This window comes from Pelophylax lessonae (genome assembly GCF_965119305.1).
Source record: "Pelophylax lessonae genome assembly, chromosome: 3".
Lineage (NCBI taxonomy): Eukaryota > Metazoa > Chordata > Amphibia > Anura > Ranidae > Pelophylax > Pelophylax lessonae.
In genome coordinates, this window is record NC_138770.1 from 481,100,496 (window position 1) to 481,121,478 (window position 20,983).

The window sequence follows — 20,983 nt, forward strand, 5'->3', positions numbered from 1 at the left end:
TACTTTGTCGCTCTACTGCTATTATTTTACCCTATGCTTTGGATGTTTCTATTGACTGTTCTCTATGCTGGGGCTGCACCGGTACTGTGTGGGCTGGGCGACTACTCCTGTTGCTCTCTCTATATAGCTGGGCTGTGCTGATGGGGTGTAGTGGGTTCACCCTTTCTGGGTGCCCTCTTTCGCCTCCCTGGCCGGGTTGCCTGACACTCCGTGTATGGCTACATTTTGACTATGGCTGATAATATTTGTGTGATGTCCTGGAATGTGCGGGGCCTCAGCAACCCGGTAAAGAGGACGGCGGTGCTCCGCACCATCAAACGCCTGCAGGCAGATGTGGTTTGCCTGCAGGAGACCCATATGTCTCCTTCCACTTCCCCGTGTCTAGCTCCTAGCGTATTTAGTCACCAGTTCCACTCTGTTTACTCCACTTATTCAGGAAGGGGTGTGTATTTTGATTAAGAAGGGGGTACGGTTTCTATGCTCAAAGTCTGTGATTGACCCTGAGGGCCGGTTTGTTTTATCCTGCCAACTAGCAAGCCTTAGGTGTGTACTTGTGCCCCCCCCCGTATTCTGCAGGGGTACTTAAACTCATCGTGCCACATATTGCTCAACTTCCTGATGTGTCCCTGCTGATGTTGGGGGACTTTACTGCTGTACTTGACTCTGCCTGGGATAGGTTTTCCTCTCACTCCGGTGGACCTATGCTGGCCGGGGGGGCTACGCCCCTTGCTCGGTTGGTGGGTGAATTCAGACTGACAGATGTCTGGAGGATGGGCCACCCTGAGGTACGAAAGTTTTCGTGCTTCTTGGCGTCACACTAAGGATTGTCTAGGATAGATCTGGGGCTGGGTAATGGTTCGCTACTGCCTCTGGTGGTCATGGCGGATTATGCACCCCGGTTGGTGTCTGATCATTCCCTCTTTTGGGTCCGTCTGTCCCTCCTGGATAATAGGGGGAAAACCCTTTGGAAACTCAATGCATTCTGGCTGACGCTCTTTCCTAGTCCTGATCCCCTGCCACCCAAACTAACGTCCTTTTTTGCTGACAATTTGGAATCCGCAGAGGTGGGGGTGGTGTGGGATGCGGCTAAGGCATTCATGGGAGGTCAGTTTATACGTACGGTTAACCCTCCTCTTGTGTTAGGGTAAAAACTGACCCCTTTTCAGGTTTTGAATGTCTGTAAGTATCACATAAATTTGTTTATTGCATCAAGATTTTTTTACTTTGTCAGGAACCTCTATTTAAACAAATGTAATAGAAAAATAATCCTTTTCACTAAATTATAAAATACTGTGGTGAAAATTAAGACGTTCATGGTGTTAGGGTCAATTCTGACCCAGTTATAATATAGGATTTTAGGACACTAATAAGTGCCAAAACTGAAATCATAAACACTCTCTCTGCTTAGTAACAGTGACAGCCAATGCCCTCTCAACCCTGTGAGCTGTAGTTAGGGAGGGGCCTATCTCTTTTCCTGCTTGTCTGCTTCTCTAAATAAAGTGGCAGACGTGTATTGCCTTTTTGTTCCCCCCTTTTTGCCTTTTTTCTGGTCCTGGACTTTGGTTCGATTTTTGCTTTTCCTGCATGTACTTTGTCGCTCTACTGCTATTATTTTACCCTATGCTGTGGATGTTTCTATTGACTGTTCTCTATGCTGGGGCTGCACCGGTACTGTGTGGGCTGGGCAACTACTCCTGTTGCTCTCTCTATATAGCTGGGCTGTGCTGATGGGGTGTAGTGGGTTCACCCTTTCTGGGTGCCCTCTTTCGCCTCCCTGGCCGGGTTGCCTGACGCTCCGTGTATGGCTACATTTTGACTATGGCTGATAATATTTGTGTGATGTCCTGGAATGTGCGGGGCCTCGGCAACCCGGTAAAGAGGACAGCGGTGCTCCGCACCATCAAACGCCTGCAGGCAGATGTGGTTTGCCTGCAGGAGACCCATATGTCTCCTTCCACTTCCCCGTGTCTAGCTCCTAGCGTATTTAGTCACCAGTTCCACTCTGTTTACTCCACTTATTCAGGAAGGGGTGTGTATTTTGATTAAGAAGGGGGTACGGATTCTATGCTCAAAGTCTGTGATTGACCCTGAGGGCCGGTTTGTTTTATCCTGCCAACTAGCAAGCCTTAGGTGTGTACTTGTGCCCCCCCCCTGTATTCTGCAGGGGTACTTAAACTTATCGTGCCACATATTGCTCAACTTCCTGATGTGCCCCTGCTGATGTTGGGGGACTTTACTGCTGTACTTGACTCTGCCTGGGATAGGTTTTCCTCTCACTCCGGTGGACCTATGCTGGCCGGGGGGGCTACGCCCCTTGCTCGGTTGGTGGGTGAATTCAGACTGACAGATGTCTGGAGGATGGGCCACCCTGAGATACGAAAGTTTTCGTGCTTCTCGGCGTCACACTAAGGATTGTCTAGTAGTGTTGAGCGAACACGGACTGTATTATTCGTGTTCGTACCGAATAATTGGATTTTTTGTACCCGAACACGGACACGGACACTTTACTGTATGTTCGGGTAAAAATCCGTGTTCGGTCGTTTTATTTCCGGGTTTTGCATGCTTTGGCGCTCTTTTCATGGCGGGCTTTCAACAGCCAATCAACAATCGTTTAACTGGTGTGCCTTAAGCCATCCCAGCCATGCCTGCAAATGTCTCAGTAGCTGTGATTGGCCGTCTGAAGCATGTGACCAAGTCTTTATAAGTTCCAGGCAGCCGCAGCGTCTTCATTCTGCTGCTTAGATCAGGGACAGAGCACACATCAACGTGCTGGCTGCTGATTAGGGAAAGACAGGCAGGAAAAAACCATTTGTGTCCGGATAGAATTGAGGGACAGGTCGGAGTGTTTAGGCAGGGCGAGTTGTAGGCATTTTAGGGATAGAGTCTGCTGAATTATAGGGTCAGTGTCTTCTACAAAGTACAATTGATATTGCTGTGTGGGGGGTGGGGTGACTCTGCACTCAATCCTGATCTACGATCTCTTCTCAATCCTGTTAGGGAGAGGCTGCTGCTGCTGAATTTTAGGGAAACTGTGTTCTACAAACTACAATCGATATTGCTGTGTGGGGTGGGATAGGAGATAGGCAGGTGTCAGTGATCCACATCCATTTTTCTGTGTGTGAGCTGCAGTGAACACAATCTTTTTGGGCTGCAGTGAACACAATCTTTTTGGGGTGCAGTGAACAACGTCCTTTTTGGGGTGCAGTGAACAAAATCTTTTTGGGGTGCAGTGAACAAAATCCTTTTTGGGGTGCAGTGAACAACATCCTTTTTGGGGTGCAGTGAACACAATCTTTTTGGGGTGCAGTGAACAAAATCCTTTGTGGGGTGCAGTGAACACAATCTTTGTGGGGTGCAGTGAACACAATCTTTTTGGGGTGCAGTGAACAACATCCTTTTTGGGGTGCAGTGAACAAAATCCTTTTTGGGGTGCAGTGAACACAATCTTTTTGGGGTGCAGTGAACAAAATCCTTTGTGGGGTGCAGTGAACACAATCTTTGTGGGGTACAGTGAACAAAATCCTTTTTGGGGTGCAGTGAACAACATCCTTTTTGGGGTGCAGTGAACAAAATCCTTTTTGGGGTGCAGTGAACAACATCCTTTTTGGGGTGCAGTGAACAAAATCCTTTTAGGGTGCAGTGAACACAATCTTTGTGGGGTACAGTGAACAGAATCTTTGTGGGGTGCAGTGAACACAATCTTTGGGGGTACAGTGAACACAATCTTTTTGGGGTGCAGTGAACAAAATCCTTTGTGGGGTGCAGTGAACACAATCTTTGTGGGGTGCAGTGAACACAATCTTTTTGGGGTGCAGTGAACAAAATCCTTTGTGGGGTGCAGTGAACACAATCTTTTTGGGGTGCAGTGAACAAAATCCTTTTTGGGGTGCAGTGAACACAATCTTTGTGGGGTGCAGTGAACACAATCTTTTTGGGGTGGAGTGAACAAAATCCTTTTTGGGGTGCAGTGAACAACATCCTTTTTGGGGTGCAGTGAACAAAATCCTTTTAGGGTGCAGTGAACACAATCTTTGTGGGGTACAGTGAACATAATCTTTGTGGGGTGCAGTGAACACAATCTTTGGGGGTACAGTGAACACAATCTTTTTGGGGTGCAGTGAACAAAATCCTTTGTGGGGTGCAGTGAACACAATCTTTGTGGGGTGCAGTGAACACAATCTTTTTGGGGTGCAGTGAACAAAATCCTTTGTGGGGTGCAGTGAACACAATCTTTTTGGGGTGCAGTGAACAAAATCCTTTTTGGGGTGCAGTGAACACAATCTTTGTGGGGTTCAGTGAACACAATCTTTTTGGGGTGGAGTGAACAAAATCCTTTTTGGGGTGCAGTGAACAACATCCTTTTTGGGGTGCAGTGAACAAAATCCTTTTTGGGGTGCAGTGAACACAATCTTTTTGGGGTGCAGTGAACAAAATCCTTTGTGGGGTGCAGTGAACACAATCTTTGTGGGGTACAGTTACACAATCTTTGTGGGGTGCAGTGAACACAATCTTTGGAGGGTACAGTGAACACAATCTTTTTGGGGTGCAGTGAACAAAATCCTTTGTGGGGTACAGTGAACACAATCTTTGGGGGGTACAGTGAACACAATCTTTTTGGGGTGCAGTGAACAAAATCCTTTGTGGGGTGCAGTGAACACAATCTTTGTGGGGTGCAGTGAACACAATCTTTTTGGGGTGCAGTGAACAAAATCCTTTTTGGGGTGCAGTGAACATCCTTTTTGGGGTGCAGTGAACACAATCTTTTTGGGGTGCAGTGAACAAAATCCTTTGTGGGGTGCAGTGAACACAATCTTTGTGGGGTACAGTGAACAGAATCTTTGTGGGGTGCAGTGAACACAATCTTTGGGGGGTACAGTGAACACAATCTTTTTGGGGTGCAGTGAACAAAATCCTTTGTGGGGTGCAGTGAACACAATCTTTGGGGGGTACAGTGAACACAATCTTTGGGGGTACAGTGAACACAATCTTTTTGGGGTGCAGTGAACAAAATCCTTTGTGGGGTGCAGTGAACACAATCTTTGTGGGGTGCAGTGAACACAATCTTTTTGGGGTGCAGTGAACAAAATCCTTTGTGGGGTGCAGTGAACACAATCTTTTTGGGGTGCAGTGAACAAAATCCTTTTTGGGGTGCAGTGAACACAATCTTTGTGGGGTTCAGTGAACACAATCTTTTTGGGGTGGAGTGAACAAAATCCTTTTTGGGGTGCAGTGAACAACATCCTTTTTGGGGTGCAGTGAACAAAATCCTTTTTGGGGTGCAGTGAACACAATCTTTTTGGGGTGCAGTGAACAAAATCCTTTGTGGGGTGCAGTGAACACAATCTTTGTGGGGTACAGTTACACAATCTTTGTGGGGTGCAGTGAACACAATCTTTGGAGGGTACAGTGAACACAATCTTTTTGGGGTGCAGTGAACAAAATCCTTTGTGGGGTACAGTGAACACAATCTTTGGGGGGTACAGTGAACACAATCTTTTTGGGGTGCAGTGAACAAAATCCTTTGTGGGGTGCAGTGAACACAATCTTTGTGGGGTGCAGTGAACACAATCTTTTTGGGGTGCAGTGAACAAAATCCTTTTTGGGGTGCAGTGAACATCCTTTTTGGGGTGCAGTGAACACAATCTTTTTGGGGTGCAGTGAACAAAATCCTTTGTGGGGTGCAGTGAACACAATCTTTGTGGGGTACAGTGAACAGAATCTTTGTGGGGTGCAGTGAACACAATCTTTGGGGGGTACAGTGAACACAATCTTTTTGGGGTGCAGTGAACAAAATCCTTTGTGGGGTGCAGTGAACACAATCTTTGGGGGGTACAGTGAACACAATCTTTTTGGGGTGCAGTGAACAAAATCCTTTGTGGGGTGCAGTGAACACAATCTTTGTGGGGTGCAGTGAACACAATCTTTTTGGGGTGCAGTGAACAAAATCCTTTTTGGGGTTCAGTGAACAACATCCTTTTTGGGGTGCAGTGAACACAATCTTTTTGGGGTGCAGTGAACAAAATCCTTTGTGGGGTGCAGTGAACACAATCTTTGTGGGGTACAGGGAACAGAATCTTTGTGGGGTGCAGTGAACACAATCTTTGGGGGGTACAGTGAACACAATCTTTTTGGGGTGCAGTGAACAAAATCATTTTAGGGTGCAGTGAACACAATCTTTGTGGGGTGCAGTGAACAAAATCCTTTTTGAGGTGCAGTGAACACAATCTTTGTGGGGTGCAGTGAACACAATCTTTGTGGGGTACAGTGAACACAATCTCATACTTCTGAACATTTGAGGGTGCTGCCTGTTCCATACTCCTCCTCCTACTGCTCAACCATCCTTTTAGGGGTACAAACAATAGTAATTGGGGCCTAGTGTGGTGGTGTACGTGTGAGATACATACACTTTCTTTTTGATCATATTTTCTATTCCGCTATTCAATTAAATCCTTTGGGGATCAATTAAATTGCGTGATAGTCTGTGTCGGTACGTGTGAGATCCACCTTTCCAAGTTTTTGGGGTTCATCTCATACTTCTGAAGATTTGAGGGTGCTGCCTGTTCCATACTCCTCCTCCTACTGCTCAACCATCCTTTTAGGGGTACAAACAATAGTAATTGGGGCCTAGTGTGGTGGTGTACGTGTGAGATACATACACTTTCTTTTTGATCATATTTTCTATTCCGCTATTCAATTAAAACCTTTGGGGATCAATTAAATTGCGTGATAGTCTGTGTCGGTACGTGTGAGATCCACCTTTCCAAGTTTTTGGGGTTCATCTCATACTTCTGAAGATTTGAGGGTGCTGCCTGTTCCATACTCCTCCTCCTACTGCTCAACCATCCTTTTAGGGGTACAAACAATAGTAATTGGGGCCTAGTGTGGTGGTGTACGTGTGAGATACATACACTTTCTTTTTGATCATATTTTCTATTCCGCTATTCAATTAAAACCTTTGGGGATCAATTAAATTGCGTGATAGTCTGTGTCGGTACGTGTGAGATGCACCTTTCCAAGTTTTTGGGGTTCATCTCATACTTCTGAAGATTTGAGGGTGCTGCCTGTTCCATACTCCTCCTCCTACTGCTCAACCATCCTTTTAGGGGTACAAACAATAGTAATTGGGGCCTAGTGTGGTTGTGTACGTGCGAGATACATACACTTTTTTTGATCATATTTCCTATTCCGCTATTCAATAAAAACCTTTGAGGATCAATTGAATTGCGGGATAGTCTGTCAGCAGGGTTTCCCAGGGCCATCCACCTAGCCCTGCCCCAGAAGTGGAAGAGATTGAGTGCAGCGATGCCCAACCACTTATTTCTCAAGATGAGTACATGCAAGGATCATCGCAGCACGTCTCCGATGATGACTAAACGCAGGTGCCAACTGCTGCGGCGTTCAGCATTGTGGAGACCGACAAGGAGGGCAGGGGTGAAGACTGGGTGGAAGATGATGTGGAGGACGATGAGGTCCTCGACCCCACATGGAATGAACGTCATGCAGGTGACCTGAGTAGTTTGGAGGAATAGGCGGTGGTCGCACAGAGCCACCAGCACAGCAGAAGAGGGAGCAGGGTGCAGAAGCGGAGCGGCCGTGCCCTAGACACTACGCCCGCTACTGCCCAACGCAGCAAGGGAACGAGCGCACCAAAGTCAGCTCAAAGGAGTTCTCTAGCGTGGAAGTTCTTTAGAAAATGTGCTGATGGCAGGACACGAGTGGTTTGCACCCTGTGCAATCAGAGCTTGAAGCGAGGCATAAACCTTCTCAACCTGAGCACAACCTACATGATCAGGCATCTAAGTGCAAAGCACGAGCTGCAGTAGAGTACACACCTTCAAAACCAAGAAACGTCTCTGGCTCATCCTGCTTCCTCTTCTGCTGCAGTCTCGGCCGCTCCAGCCACATCTGTAGTGATACCGGCACCTGCCACCCCGCAAACAGACGATCTGTCAGCAACACCACCACCTGGGTCACCAACAACCATCTCCACAATGTCCCGTGGAAGCGTTCAGCTTTCCATCTCCCAAACACTTGAGAGGAAGAGGAAGTACCCCCCTACCCACCCGCGATCCCTGGCCCTGAATTCCAGCATTTCAAAATTATTGGCCTTTGAAATGCTGTCATTCCGTCTGGTGGAGACGCACAGTTTTAAAAACCTTATGTCGGTGGCTGTCCCACAGTACGTCGTGCCCAGCCGCCACTACTTTTCCAGGCAAGCCATCCCTTCCCTGCACAACCAAGTGGGGGAAAAAATCAGGTGTGCACAGCGCAACGCCATCTGTGCCAAGGTCCACCTAACTACCGATACGTGGACCAGTAAGCACGGTCAGGGGCGTTATATCTCCCTAACGGCACACTGGGTAAATGCAGTGGCGGATGGGCCTGAGGCGGATAGCAATTTGGCGCATGTCCTTCCACCACCGAGGATTGCAGGGCGCTTCAGTTTGCCTCCTGTTCCTAACTCCTCCTACTCCGCTTCCTCATCCTCTACCGCCTCCTCATCTGGACAGCGTAACACCTTCACCACCAACTTCAGCACGGCCAGGGGTAAACGACAGCAGGCAGTTTTACAACTTGCCTGTTTGGGGGACAAACCACACACCGTGCAGGAGTTGTGGAGGAGCATGGAACAGCAGACAAATGAGTGGTTGCTTCCAGCGAGCCTCAAGCCCGGCCTGGGCGAAATCTCATAGCAGCTCTGGGCCTAGCCGGTTTGACGCACATCCCTTGCCTGGCGCATGTGCTGAATTTGGTGGTGCAGAAGTTCCTTAAAAACTACCCCGATATGTCAGAGCTGCTGCAGAAAGTGCGGGCCGTTTGTGCGCACTTTCGGCGTTCTCACCCTGCTGCTGCTCGCCTGGCAGCGCTGCAGCGTAACTTCGGCCTTCCCGCTCACCGCCTCATATGTGACGTGCCCACAAGGTGGAACTCCACCTTGCACATGCTGGAAAGACTGTGCGAGCAGCAGCAGGCCATAGTGGAGTTTCAGCTGCAGCACGCACGCGTGAGTCGCTCTGCGGAACAGCACCACTTCACCACCAATAACTGGGCCTCCATGCGAGACCTGTGTGCCTTGTTGCGCTGTTTTGAGTACTCCACCAACATGGCCAGTGGCAATGACGCCGTTCTCAGCTTAACTATCCCACTTCTATGCCTCCTTGAAAAAACAATTCGGGCGATGATGGAAGAGGATGTGGCACAGGATGAGGAGGAGGAGGAGGATGAAGAGGTAACATTTCCAAGGCTTTCAGGGCAGTCATTCGCAAGGGTCTCCGAGGGTGGGTTCCTGCACACACAAACGCCAGGGACACAATTGTCCAGCAGGGGCACAGTTCTGGAGGATGAGGAGGATGAGGAGGAGGAGGAGCTGGAGGAGGAGATGGAACCATGTTCACAGCAGGGTGGCACCCAGGCCAGCTCATGGCCATCACTGGTGCGTGGCTGGGGGGATACAGAGGACACGGACGATACACCTCCCACAGAGGACAGCCTTTTGTTGCCTCTGGGCAGCCTGGCACACATGAGCGATTACATGCTGCAGTGTCTCCACAACGACAGCCGAGTTGCCCACATTCTAACTTGTGCTGATTACTGGGTGGCCACGCTGCTGGATCCCCGTTACAAGGACAACGTACCGTCCTTAATTCACTCACTGGAGCGCGATCGCAAGATGCACGAGTACAAGCGCACGCTGGTAGACGCCATGCTGCTGGCATTCCCATCTGACAGCGGGGCCGCAGTGGAAGCACAAGGCAGAGGAGGAGGAGGAGGAGGAGGAGGAGGTCGCCAACGCAACCAGGGCACCGCCAGCACCTCAGAAGGCCGGGTTAGCATGGCCGAAATGTGGAAAAGCTTTGTCAGCACGCCACAACAAACAGCAGCACCAGCAGCTCAGATGGAACGTCTTAGCAGGAGGCAGCATTTTACCAACATGGTGGAGCAGTATGTATGCACACGCCTACATGTAGTGAATGAGGGGTCTGCCCCCTTCAACTTCTGGGTCTCCAAATTGGGCACATGGCCTGAGCTTGCCCTTTACGCCTTGGAGGTGCTGGCGTGCCCTGCAGCCAGTGTATTATCTGAACGGGTATTTAGCACGGCTGGGGGCGTTATAACAGACAAGCGCAGCCGCCTGTCCAGAGACAATGTGGACAAGCTCACGTTCATTAAAATGAACCAGGCATGGATCCCACGGGACTTTTCCGTACCTTATGCAGAATAGCAATGGATACCGACCTTACCCACCCATTGTTCCATTTTTGCTCTTTCTCACTCTTTTGGGGTGTACCCTCATTTAAAATTTGTGAAAAGAAGCAGTGTTGGCTACCTCGTCCTCCTCCTCAGGGCCAGATTAACGTAGGGGCTATTGGAGCTGCAGCTCCAGGCCCCTACCTTTTATATAGGCCCCGGGTTGGCCATATTCACTGTTACCGCTCTTCTGTCACTTGTAAACACAGAAGTCTGGCTTCTATGCTCGCTTCCCCAGGCAGCACCCTCAGAACCTCCCCACACAGCGCGAAGGCCGGACAAGGAGGGACAGTTGCCGATGCATGGATGTGTTTATGGGCTTCAGAGACAGCATCCCATGTTGAATTAGGCATGCATGGCTGCACCCTTCCTCCTCTGGGTGCATGGCAAGGCACGGCCCTTAAGGCCCTTCAAAATCCTCAGCACCAAGCCCATGATGCTCTTAATCCGGCCCTGGTCCTCCTCCACCGCCGCTTCCACCTACACCGCCCATAGGTGTGCGCAGCCTATTGCATTAAGGTGTGCACCCCAAAGTTGAAATACACATGCATGTGTTTGCCAGCAGGGAGAGTAATGTATCAGGGCCATGTACCTGTAGGCAAAGAGAAATAGAGCAGAGCAGGTCCGAGGGAGATCTTTCCCATCTCCTCACTGGCAATGCTATGTGCCCTAGGTGATTAGGGTGTGCCCAGGCACACCCGGCACACCCTGTGCGCATGCCTATGTCACCGCCACATCCACCACCACCTCAACCTCCCTCCTACTCCATATGGGCCTCGTCCTTCAGAGATGAAGAAGAACATTGTTTTATTTTTCTGTTTCTTTTTGTTGTTTTAAGTTATTTCCCTATCCACATTTGTTTGCAGAGCACTTGCCATGCTCTTAATTACGTTTTGCTGCCATTTGCAGCACTCTAGCCCTTTCCTTTGGTGTTTTAGAGCCATTTTAGTGCCTTAAAGTTCGGGTCCCCATTGACTTCAATGGGGTTCGGTGTCTGGGAAAAGTTCGGTAAAAGTCCGGGACACGGACCCGGACTTTTTTTTAAAGTTCGGCCGAACCCGTCGAACACGGACATCTAGGTGTCCGCTCAACCCTATTGTCTAGGATAGATCTGGGGCTGGGTAATGGTTCGCTACTGCCTCTGGTGGTCATGGCGGATTATGCACCCCGGTTGGTGTCTGATCATTCCCCCTTTTGGGTCCGTCTGTCCCTCCTGGATAATAGGGGGAAAACCCTTTGGAAACTCAATGCATTCTGGCTGACGCTCTTTCCTAGTCCTGATCCCCTGCCACCCAAACTAACGCCCTTTTTTGCTGACAATTTGGAATCCGCAGAGGTGGGGGTGGTGTGGGATGCGGCTAAGGTATTCATGGGAGGTCAGTTTATACGTACGGTTAACCCTCCTCTTGTGTTAGGGTAAAAACTGACCCCTTTTCAGGTTTTGAATGTCTGTAAGTATTACATAAATTTGTTTATTGCATCAAGATTTTTTTACTTTGTCAGGAACCTCTATTTAAACAATGTAATAGAAAAATAATCCTTTTCACTAAATTATAAAATACTGTGGTGAAAATTAAGACGTTCATGGTGTTAGGGTCAATTCTGACCCAGTTATAATATAGGATTTTAGGACACTAATAAGTGCCAAAACTGAAATCATAAAAACTCTCTCTGCTTAGTAACAGTGACAGCCAATGCCCTCTCAACCCTGTGAGCTGTAGTTAGGGAGGGGCCTATCTCTTTTCCTGCTTGTCTGCTTCTCTAAATAAAGTGAAGAAACATAGGACAAATTCATTTCAGAGTTGCTGACTTTATTTTACCATTTTTTAAATTTGACAATGAGAGGTATGCTATCAAAAGAAAGGTCTAGGGGGTCATACCAAAAATATTAAAACCAATCTTTTCAAGGATAAAGAAGCCTAACAAGGTAACCAAGAGGTAAGAAACAAATTTGATGATAAATAATTATTCAGAGGGTTTTTTTTGACTGATTTAAAACACGGGTCAAAACTGAGCCTAACATCATGGATAGTAACGGAATTCTAACATAAGAGGAGGGTTAATGCCATTAAAACGGACACCAGGCAATGGGAGAATACTGTGTTGGACGCAGTGACTAGAGCGGAGGAAACTTATGTTAGGGACCCGTCAGATGATACTCAGAGGTCGTGGCTGGCTGCCCAATCTATGGCCAAGTCGGTCTCGATTCAAAAGGCTGAAAACAAGCGCTTCTTCTTGCAGCAGAGGTATTTTGAGAAGGGAGAAAACACGGGTCATATGTTGGCCATGCTGGTTCGCTCGCAGCAGCCTGCGGCATTTATACCCCAGATTAAGGATCCTCAGGGGGTGCTCTGGCACGCCACGGCTGACATACGGAGAGTACTTGGGAAGTTTTATGCTGATCTTTACTCCTCTAAGATCTCGGCTGACTCACGAGAAATTGCCGATTTTTTTGGCTTCCTGCGATTTGCCTTCTCTGTCTGCCTGGGACGTGGCTGTGCTTGGGGCCCCCCTTACGGAAAACGAATTTTATGCGGCCTTGAAATCTACTAAGCCTGGTAAATCTCCGGGGGCTGATGGTATCCCGTTGGAGGTTTACAGCCGATACGCTGAACAGTTGGTGCCCGTGCTGCTGCGGGTATATAACGAAGCCTTCCGTATTGGCCGCTGTTAGGAATGCTTCCTAAGCACACTGATGTGCTGTCATGAATCTGCAATCTAAAGGGTTAACCTAGAGCAGACTAATTGCAGTAATTGGCAAACAGGCTGCCTTATTTAAACAGCTCAGAAGCACTGTGTCTTTGCTGACTTGTCTGCAGCTCTTCCTGTGTTCCTGAAGCCTGCTTCCTGTTACCTGTTTGATATCCGTTTTGACCTTTGGCTTGTTCCTGACCTTGTTGACCTGCTGCCCGTCCTGACCCCCGGCTTGTTTGACCATTTTCTCGGATCTCCCTTGTCTGCTTATCTGCCTTCGGATCATGACCGGCTTCTCCCTTGGTGGGGCGACCCTGAGGACTGCGACCTGGTATCCACACGCAGCAAAATCCATCCTCCCCACTAGAGGCTCTGGCGAAAACCGGTGGATACTTAGATTCCGCACCTCAGGTTAGCCTGTGTCACTTACCTTGGGGGTTCCCATCTAAGCTCCGCCCTATGGCACACGTGGGGCCTTCCTCTGCCATCAGGCTACCACTTGTATCCCTAACAGTACAAGTCAGCCATGACGGAGCCTGCAAGAGAAACCTCACCGTTGGAAGAGATCTGCCAACACCTCGCAGCCCTGTCTCAAACCGTAAAGTCGCTTCAAGACGGCTACACACAGCTAGAGGAACGGCTGTGCTCTATGACACTTCAGGGGGATCCTCCTGTGTTATCTGCTTCCTCTCCTGCTGCAGCACTCTCTGCACCTGCTTCTGGCCCTACCGTAGTGATGCTGCCACCAGAACCTCGAGTTCCTGCTCCCGAAAAATATTCCGGGGATCGCGGTAAATTCCGCGCCTTTCGCAGATCTGCCATCCTGTTTACTAAGCTGGATCTTCGTGGGGCGTACAACTTGGTGCGCATCCGAGAGGGCGACGAATGGAAGACTGCTTTCCGCACTAGATTCGGACATTTCGAATACCTGGTAATGCCATTTGGCCTTTGTAATGCTCCTGCCACGTTCAGACACTTTGTGAACGACATCTTCAGGGATTGGTTGGATATCTTCGTCAACGTATACTTGGATGACATCCTAATCTTCTCAACATCCCTAGAGCAGCATCGCGAGCACGTTCGACATTGTCCTCGGTCGCCTTCGCCAGCATGGTCTCTACGCCAAGGCCGAGAAGTGCGTTTTTGAGCAGAACAGTATCCCGTTTCTGGGGTTAATAATTTCCACAGAAGGAATAGAGATGGATCCTCAGAAGGTCTCTGCCATTCTGGACTGGCCACCTCCATCAGACAAAAAGGGAGTACAGCGCTTCGTTGGCTTTGCCAATTTTTATAGGAGGTTCATTAAGGGGTTCTCTAACATCATAGCCCCTATTACTCACCTTACTAAGAAGAATGTCCGCTTCCAGTGGACCCCAGAAGCTCAGTCCGCCTTCTCAGTTCTTAAAAAAACATTTTACCTCTGCCCCTATCCTAAGTCACCCGGATCCTGCCTTACCCTATCTCCTGGAGGTAGATACATCGGACGTTGCGGTCGGGGCAGTCATCTCCCAAAGACAGGGAACTAGAGACTTAACTCACCCAATAGCCTTCTTTTCCCGGAAACTCTCTCCCGCGGAGAAAAACGATGATGTCGGGGACCGGGAACTCCTGGCAATCAAAGCCGCTCTTGAAGAGTGGAGATATCTACTAGAAGGAGCATCACACCCGATTCTTATATTTACCGATCATAAGAACCTTGAGTACTTAAGATCTGCAAAGCGACTTAGACCCCGCCAGGCCCGATGGGCACTCTTCTTCTCCAGATTCTCGTACCTATCGGCCCGGGTCGAAAAATGTCAAACCGGATGCCCTGTCCCGGATGTTTGATAATACTAAAGAAGAGTTGGTACCTGACACTATCCTGTCAGAGAAAAACTTCCTGCTCACTAGCCTGAAATCCCATCTTGAGCAAGCCTCTGCCAAAATTTCCAGTCCACCTGGGATACCCCTGTCACGCAAGGATGGTTTGTTGTGGGCTAAGGACAAAATATTTGTCCCGGAGGGAGTCAGAGTTTCGGTTCTAACTGCCTGCCATGACCACCCTCTGTCTGGCCATTTTGGTGTTCATAGGACCCTTGACCTCATGCAACGCACCTTCTGGTGGCCTGAGATGGGAAAAGACTGCAGAAGTTATGTGTCTTCCTGTGTTTCTTGCTCCAGGAGTAAAACCACCAGAAGTAAGGCGTGGGGTCTCCTCAGACCACTCCCAATCGCCATGGACTTTATCGTGGAACTTCCACCTTCGGCCGGGTGCTCCGCCATTTTTGTGGTTGTAGACCGGCTTACTAAGATGGTCCACTTTCTACCCCTCAAAGGTACCCCCCTCTGCAAAAGAAACTGCAGAAGTCTTCATTAGGGAGATTGTGCGACTCCACAGGGTACCCACGAACATTATCTCGGACAGAGGGGTAAAGTTCACGTCCCGCTTTTGGAGGGCCTTGTGTAAGCTACTAAAAATTGAATTATCTATGTCCTCAGCTTACCACCCGCAGACGAACGGGCAAACAGAGAGGACAAACCAGACCCTGGAACAATATCTCCGGTGCTTTACCACCTTCGTCCAGGACGACTGGGTAGCATTACTACCATTTGCGGAATTTGCCTTTAATAATTCACGACATTCCGTTACCGGGCAATCTCCCTTCTTTGCCAATTATGGTTTTCATTCTTCCTTTATGCCCGACGTCCCATCTGATTCCGGAGTGTCCGCAGTTCAGGTCACCATTGACTTCTTCACGAGTAACAACAAACTTCTGCAGGACACCCTGGCCAAGGCTCAGATAGCGTCCAAAAGAATCTTTGATGGGAAAAAGAGGGGAGAACTGATTCTCCAACCAGGTGACCAGGTCTTTTTATCCACAGCTAACCTGCGCTTGGCCTGCCCATCCAAGAAGTTGGCTTCCAGGTTTATCGGGCCATTCCCCGTTAAAATAAGACTCAATGCCGTGTCCTATGAGTTATCCTTACCTGATACCCTACGGATCCATCCTGTGTTCCATGTCACTCTTTTTTAAAACCCGCGGTTCCCGACGCCTTCCCCGGCAGAAGCCCTGGACCTCCGGAACCAGTGATGGTGGATGGCGACATGGAGTACGAAGTTGAGGCTGTACTTGATTGCCAGAAAAGAGGTAACCAGCTTTAGTTCCTTATTAAATGGAAGGGTTATGGGCCGGAAGAGAATTCCTGGGAACCTGAGAGTAACATTCATGCCGCAGACCTGATCCAGGCGTTTTTTATTGCCCATCCTCAGAAAAGCAGTTTGTTGGGCACCCGGAGGTTGCCCTTAAGGGGGGGGGCAATGTTAGGAATGCTTCCTGAGCACAATGATGTGCTGTCATGAATCTGAAATCTAAAGGGTTAACCTAGAGCAGACTAATTGCAGTAATTGGCAAACAGGATGCCTTATTTAAACAGCTCAGAAGCACTGTGTCTTTGCTGACTTGTCTGCAGCTCTTCCTGTGTTCCTGAAGCCTGCTTCCTGTTACCTGCTTGATATCCGTTTTGACCTTTGGCTTGTTCCTGACCTTGTTGACCTGCTGCCCGTCCTGACCCCCAGCTTGTTTGACCATTCTCTCGGATCTCCCTTGTCTGCTTATCTGCCTTCGGATCATGACCGGCTTCTCCCTTGGTGAGGCGACCCTGAGGACTGCGACCTGGTATCCACACGCAGCAAAATCCATCCTCACCACTAGAGGCTCTGGTGAAAACCGGTGGATACTTAGATTCCGCACCTCAGGTTAGCCTGTGTCACTTACCTTGCGGGTTCCCGTCTAAGCACCGCCCTCTGGCACACATGGGGCCTTCCTCTGCCATCAGGCTACCACTTGTATCCCTAACAGCCGCCTTCCTGCCTCTATGTCTGAAGCTATAGTTGTTTTCCTGCTGAAGCCCGGCAAGGATCCGCTTTTGGCGGATTCCTAAAGGCCCATATCTCTACTCACAACGGCTGTTAAAATTCTAGCTAAGATACTGGCCACTAGGCTGTCCTCTGTTGTCCAGGGGGTTGTCCATAGGGATCAATCGGGGTTTATCCTGACCAGATCGACGGCACTTAATCTCCGCCGACTATTTCTGAACCTTCAGATCCCAGTAGACAACCCTGGGAACCGGGCAGTCTTTTCGCTAGATGCCGCTAAGGCATTCGATAGTGTTGAATGGGTGTACCTATGGGAAGTTCTCAAGCGCTTTGGTGTGGGAGAGAACTTTCTGAACTGGGTGTGGGTACTGTACGCTGCCCCCACGGCCAGACTGAGGGTGAACGGGGAGCTTTCTGGACCCTTCTGTTTGCACAGGGGGACTAGACAGGGCTGCCCGCTATCTCCATTGCTGTTTGCCATGGCACTGGAGACCTTAGCGGCGCGGATTCGGTCCTCCCCTGACATAGTGGGGTTCAGAAGGGGCTCCCATGCAGATGTTATCTTACTCTATGTGGATGACACACTGCTCTACCTAGGTGATACAGGGGAATCCTTGCGGGCGGTAATGTCCCTTATTGACTATTTTGGGTCCCTGTCGGGATTTTCCATAAATTGGGATAAATCAGTTTTAATGCCCCTTGATCCCATAACTCAGCCTCTTCCGGACTGTGCATCCACAGTGCGAGTGGTTGACTCCTTCAAATATTTGGAGATCCAGGTGTCTCCTGATCCTACCCAGTATATCACACTGAACCTCCTACCTCTGCTGCAAAGTTCCCTTGTCGGTGGCTGGGCGAGTCAATCTAATTAAGATGGTGTGGGCTCCTCAACTTCTTTATGTCTTGCACAACTCCCCAATCTGGATACCCAGGAAATGGTTCTAAAGGATTGACTCCCAGTTCCGAGAACTAATCTGGTGCAAAAAAGTGGCTAGGATTAAATTGGCTACCCTTCAGATGGGCAAGGATAGTGGTGGCTTGGCAGTCCCCAACCCCAGAGTATATTTTCTAGCCTTCCAGGTTCAGCATATGGGGGGCTGGGGTCTTTTGGATCCATTCGATCCTATTGGGTCCTTATTGGTCCCTACTGACTCGCCTCACCCTGTCCTTGTTGTAAGGTTCTGGCACTCTCAGTGCCTCCTATCACATCATTTCCGGGTGCATTCCATCTACCTAGATAGAAGAAGCACATATAGGTGTGTTTCCCTTTAAGAGTGCTGACATCATCATGAGGCGCCGGAATGAACAGCTATTTAAATCACCAGCTTTCACTCACATGTGTTTGTTCAACCTGCTGTGTGCCTAGATGTGCCTTGATGCTAACCTGTCTTGAAGCTCTCATGCTTGCAAGCATACCTCGCTGTCGGAACCACGCTGCGCTGATCCCTGTATCCCGCTACCGGATCATCCGCTCTTGTCGAACCTCTCCTCTGCTACCTTGCTACTAGTGATAAGTACCCCACAGGGGAAACCTCAATAACCTTCATACTAAAGCTTACACTGTCTAGCTCTGCATACTAAGGACTGTTACTACATCTGCACTATCTAGATTGCTAGCTCTTGAGCCTACTATCATCTGCTCTTGCACTGGGTTAGTCTCTCCTGTATGTCATCTGCTATCCTATCATCTACTACCATACATGATTGCTAACCTATCTGCATCCCACCTGTTACTATCTCATTCTCAAGAACATTCCTCTCAAGTGTCTGTCACCTATCGTCTCTACTCAACCTGTCTCTTCAGCCTATCACCTCTATACTACTATATACATAGATCACTCCAGGAACTTCTTATTGAGTGTGTATATTTGTATGCTGAATTGAGATCATCCACACATGATGAGTCTTGGGAGTTGGGATTGGTGTCTCAGCGTTTCTCTACATGACTACTGAAGTGGAATATTTCTGCAGCTGTAAATCCACATTATACATAAAACGCAGGAGCGTTACACTTGTACACCTTGAAGCGGGGTTCTCCAATATGAGGACTCGGTTACCCACACTCGCCTTGATTCGCATGGTGTGGCGCTGTGTCAAGGGGATGTTGCAGATCACGGGTTACCTTCCTCAGACTCCGATTTGGCATAATCGCAACTTTTCGGAACTGTTTCGTCTAGAGGGCGCGGAGATATCTCACTTATTTCTGTTTCACAGAGCATACAGAACACCGATGCAGCTGTACCGTTGGGGATGCAGATCTACTCCCTTGTGCCCCAAATATGAGAGAGACCAGGGTACACTTATACACATGATGTGGAGATGTCCCAAGCTGTTTCGCTACTGGGGGAAGGTAATTGACACGATCTCTAAAGTGTATAATTTTCAGCTACTAAGGGATCCTGTGGTCTGTCTGCTTGGTGCTCTGGAGGTGGACACTCTGACCCCAAATGCTCACGTTGCCGTGTTGCGATTGTTGTATATTGCTCGCAAATTAATTGCTAGATTTTGGATCGCCTCCAGGGTACCGAGCAGGGGCCAGTGGATAACACAGGTCAATGCCTCTTTAATCAGGGAAAAGCTGACATACCAGCATCGAAATGCTCACAAGAAATTTGCCTCGTTATGGCAACCTTGGTTGGATGACCCGGCCTTGGCTCCCCCCAGTTGGTTATGGATCGGCTGCTCATTGGATAGGGTAGCATTTCTTGAGAAGGTCTAGCGTGCAGAGTCCTCCCATCCTTTTCCTTCCTTTCCCCTTTCCCCCCTCCCTTTAAGTTTTCTGCCACTGTTTTCCTTTTTTCCCTTCCCTTCTCCTTTGCACTTAGTACTTCAGGTGGGGTTTTGCTACTTTACGGAGGTGTGTGCTATATTGCTAGATGTTCATGGTCCTATGGGAGGGAATAACTGTATGTTTTTATTTATCCTTCTCTTATGCACATGGGCACATGCTCAGGTTTGTTTACTTGGCTGTAATTTTCACCTGAATGCGATGGTTTATGGATGACGTTTTCCTGTACTGTTGCTGTTATATCCTTTATATATTTGTATTTTTCCGAACACTGGTTCTGTAACTGATTATGTCTACCGTTCATGTTATTTATTCAGTGTACCTTTGGTGATCAAATGCAAAAAAAATAAATGCTTTTTAGACACTTAGAGACCAAAATAGAGTCATTTTGACCCAAACAAATGTTTCAGGCGGTTGCTTACCAAATGCAATTATCTTGTCCGGCTTTTTAAGACTCTAATAGACGAAAATACAATCATTTTGACTAAATTTTTTTCATACCTTTGGTGACCAAATGCATTTATTTTGAATAAAATAGGCTTTTTAGACACTTGGAGACCAAAATAGAGTCATTTTGACCAGAAAAATATTTTCAGATCACTGGTAGCGAAATGCAATCATCTTGTCTAAAACCGGCTTTTTAAGACTCTAAAAGACATAAATACAAGTCATTTTGGCTAAAAAAAAGTTTTTCAGACCTTTGGTGACCAAATGCAGTTATTTTGAATAAAATAGACTTTTTAGACACTTGGGAGACCAAAATAGAGTCATTTTGACCAAAAACATTTTTTCATGCCATTGATTACCAAATGCAGTTATCTTGTCTAAATGAGGAGTTTTGAGACTCTAAAAGACAAAAATACAGTCATTTTGGCTAAAAAAAGGTTTTCAGACCTTTGGTGACCAAATGCAGTGATTTTGACTAAAAAAGGCTTTTTAGACACTTCGAGACCAAAATAGAGTCATTTTGACCCAAACAAATGTTTCAGGCGATTGGTTACCAAATGCAATTATCTTGTCCAAAACTGGCTTTTTAAGACTTTAAAAGACGAAAATACAATCATTTTGACTACATATTTTTTCAGACCTTTGTGACCAAATGCAGTTATTTTGACTAAAAGGGGCTTTTTAGACACTTGGAGACCAAAATAGAGTCATTTTGACCAAAAAAATGTTTTCAGATCACTGGTAACGAAATGCAATTATCTTGTCCAAAACCGGCTTTTTAAGACTCTAAAAGACATAAATACAGTCATTTTGGCTAATAAAAAGTTTTTCAGACCTTTGGTGACCAAATGCAGTTATTTTGACTAAAAAAGGCTTTTTAGACACTTGGAGACCAAAATAGAGTCATTTTGACCAAAACAAATGTTTCAGGCGATTAGTTACCAAATGCA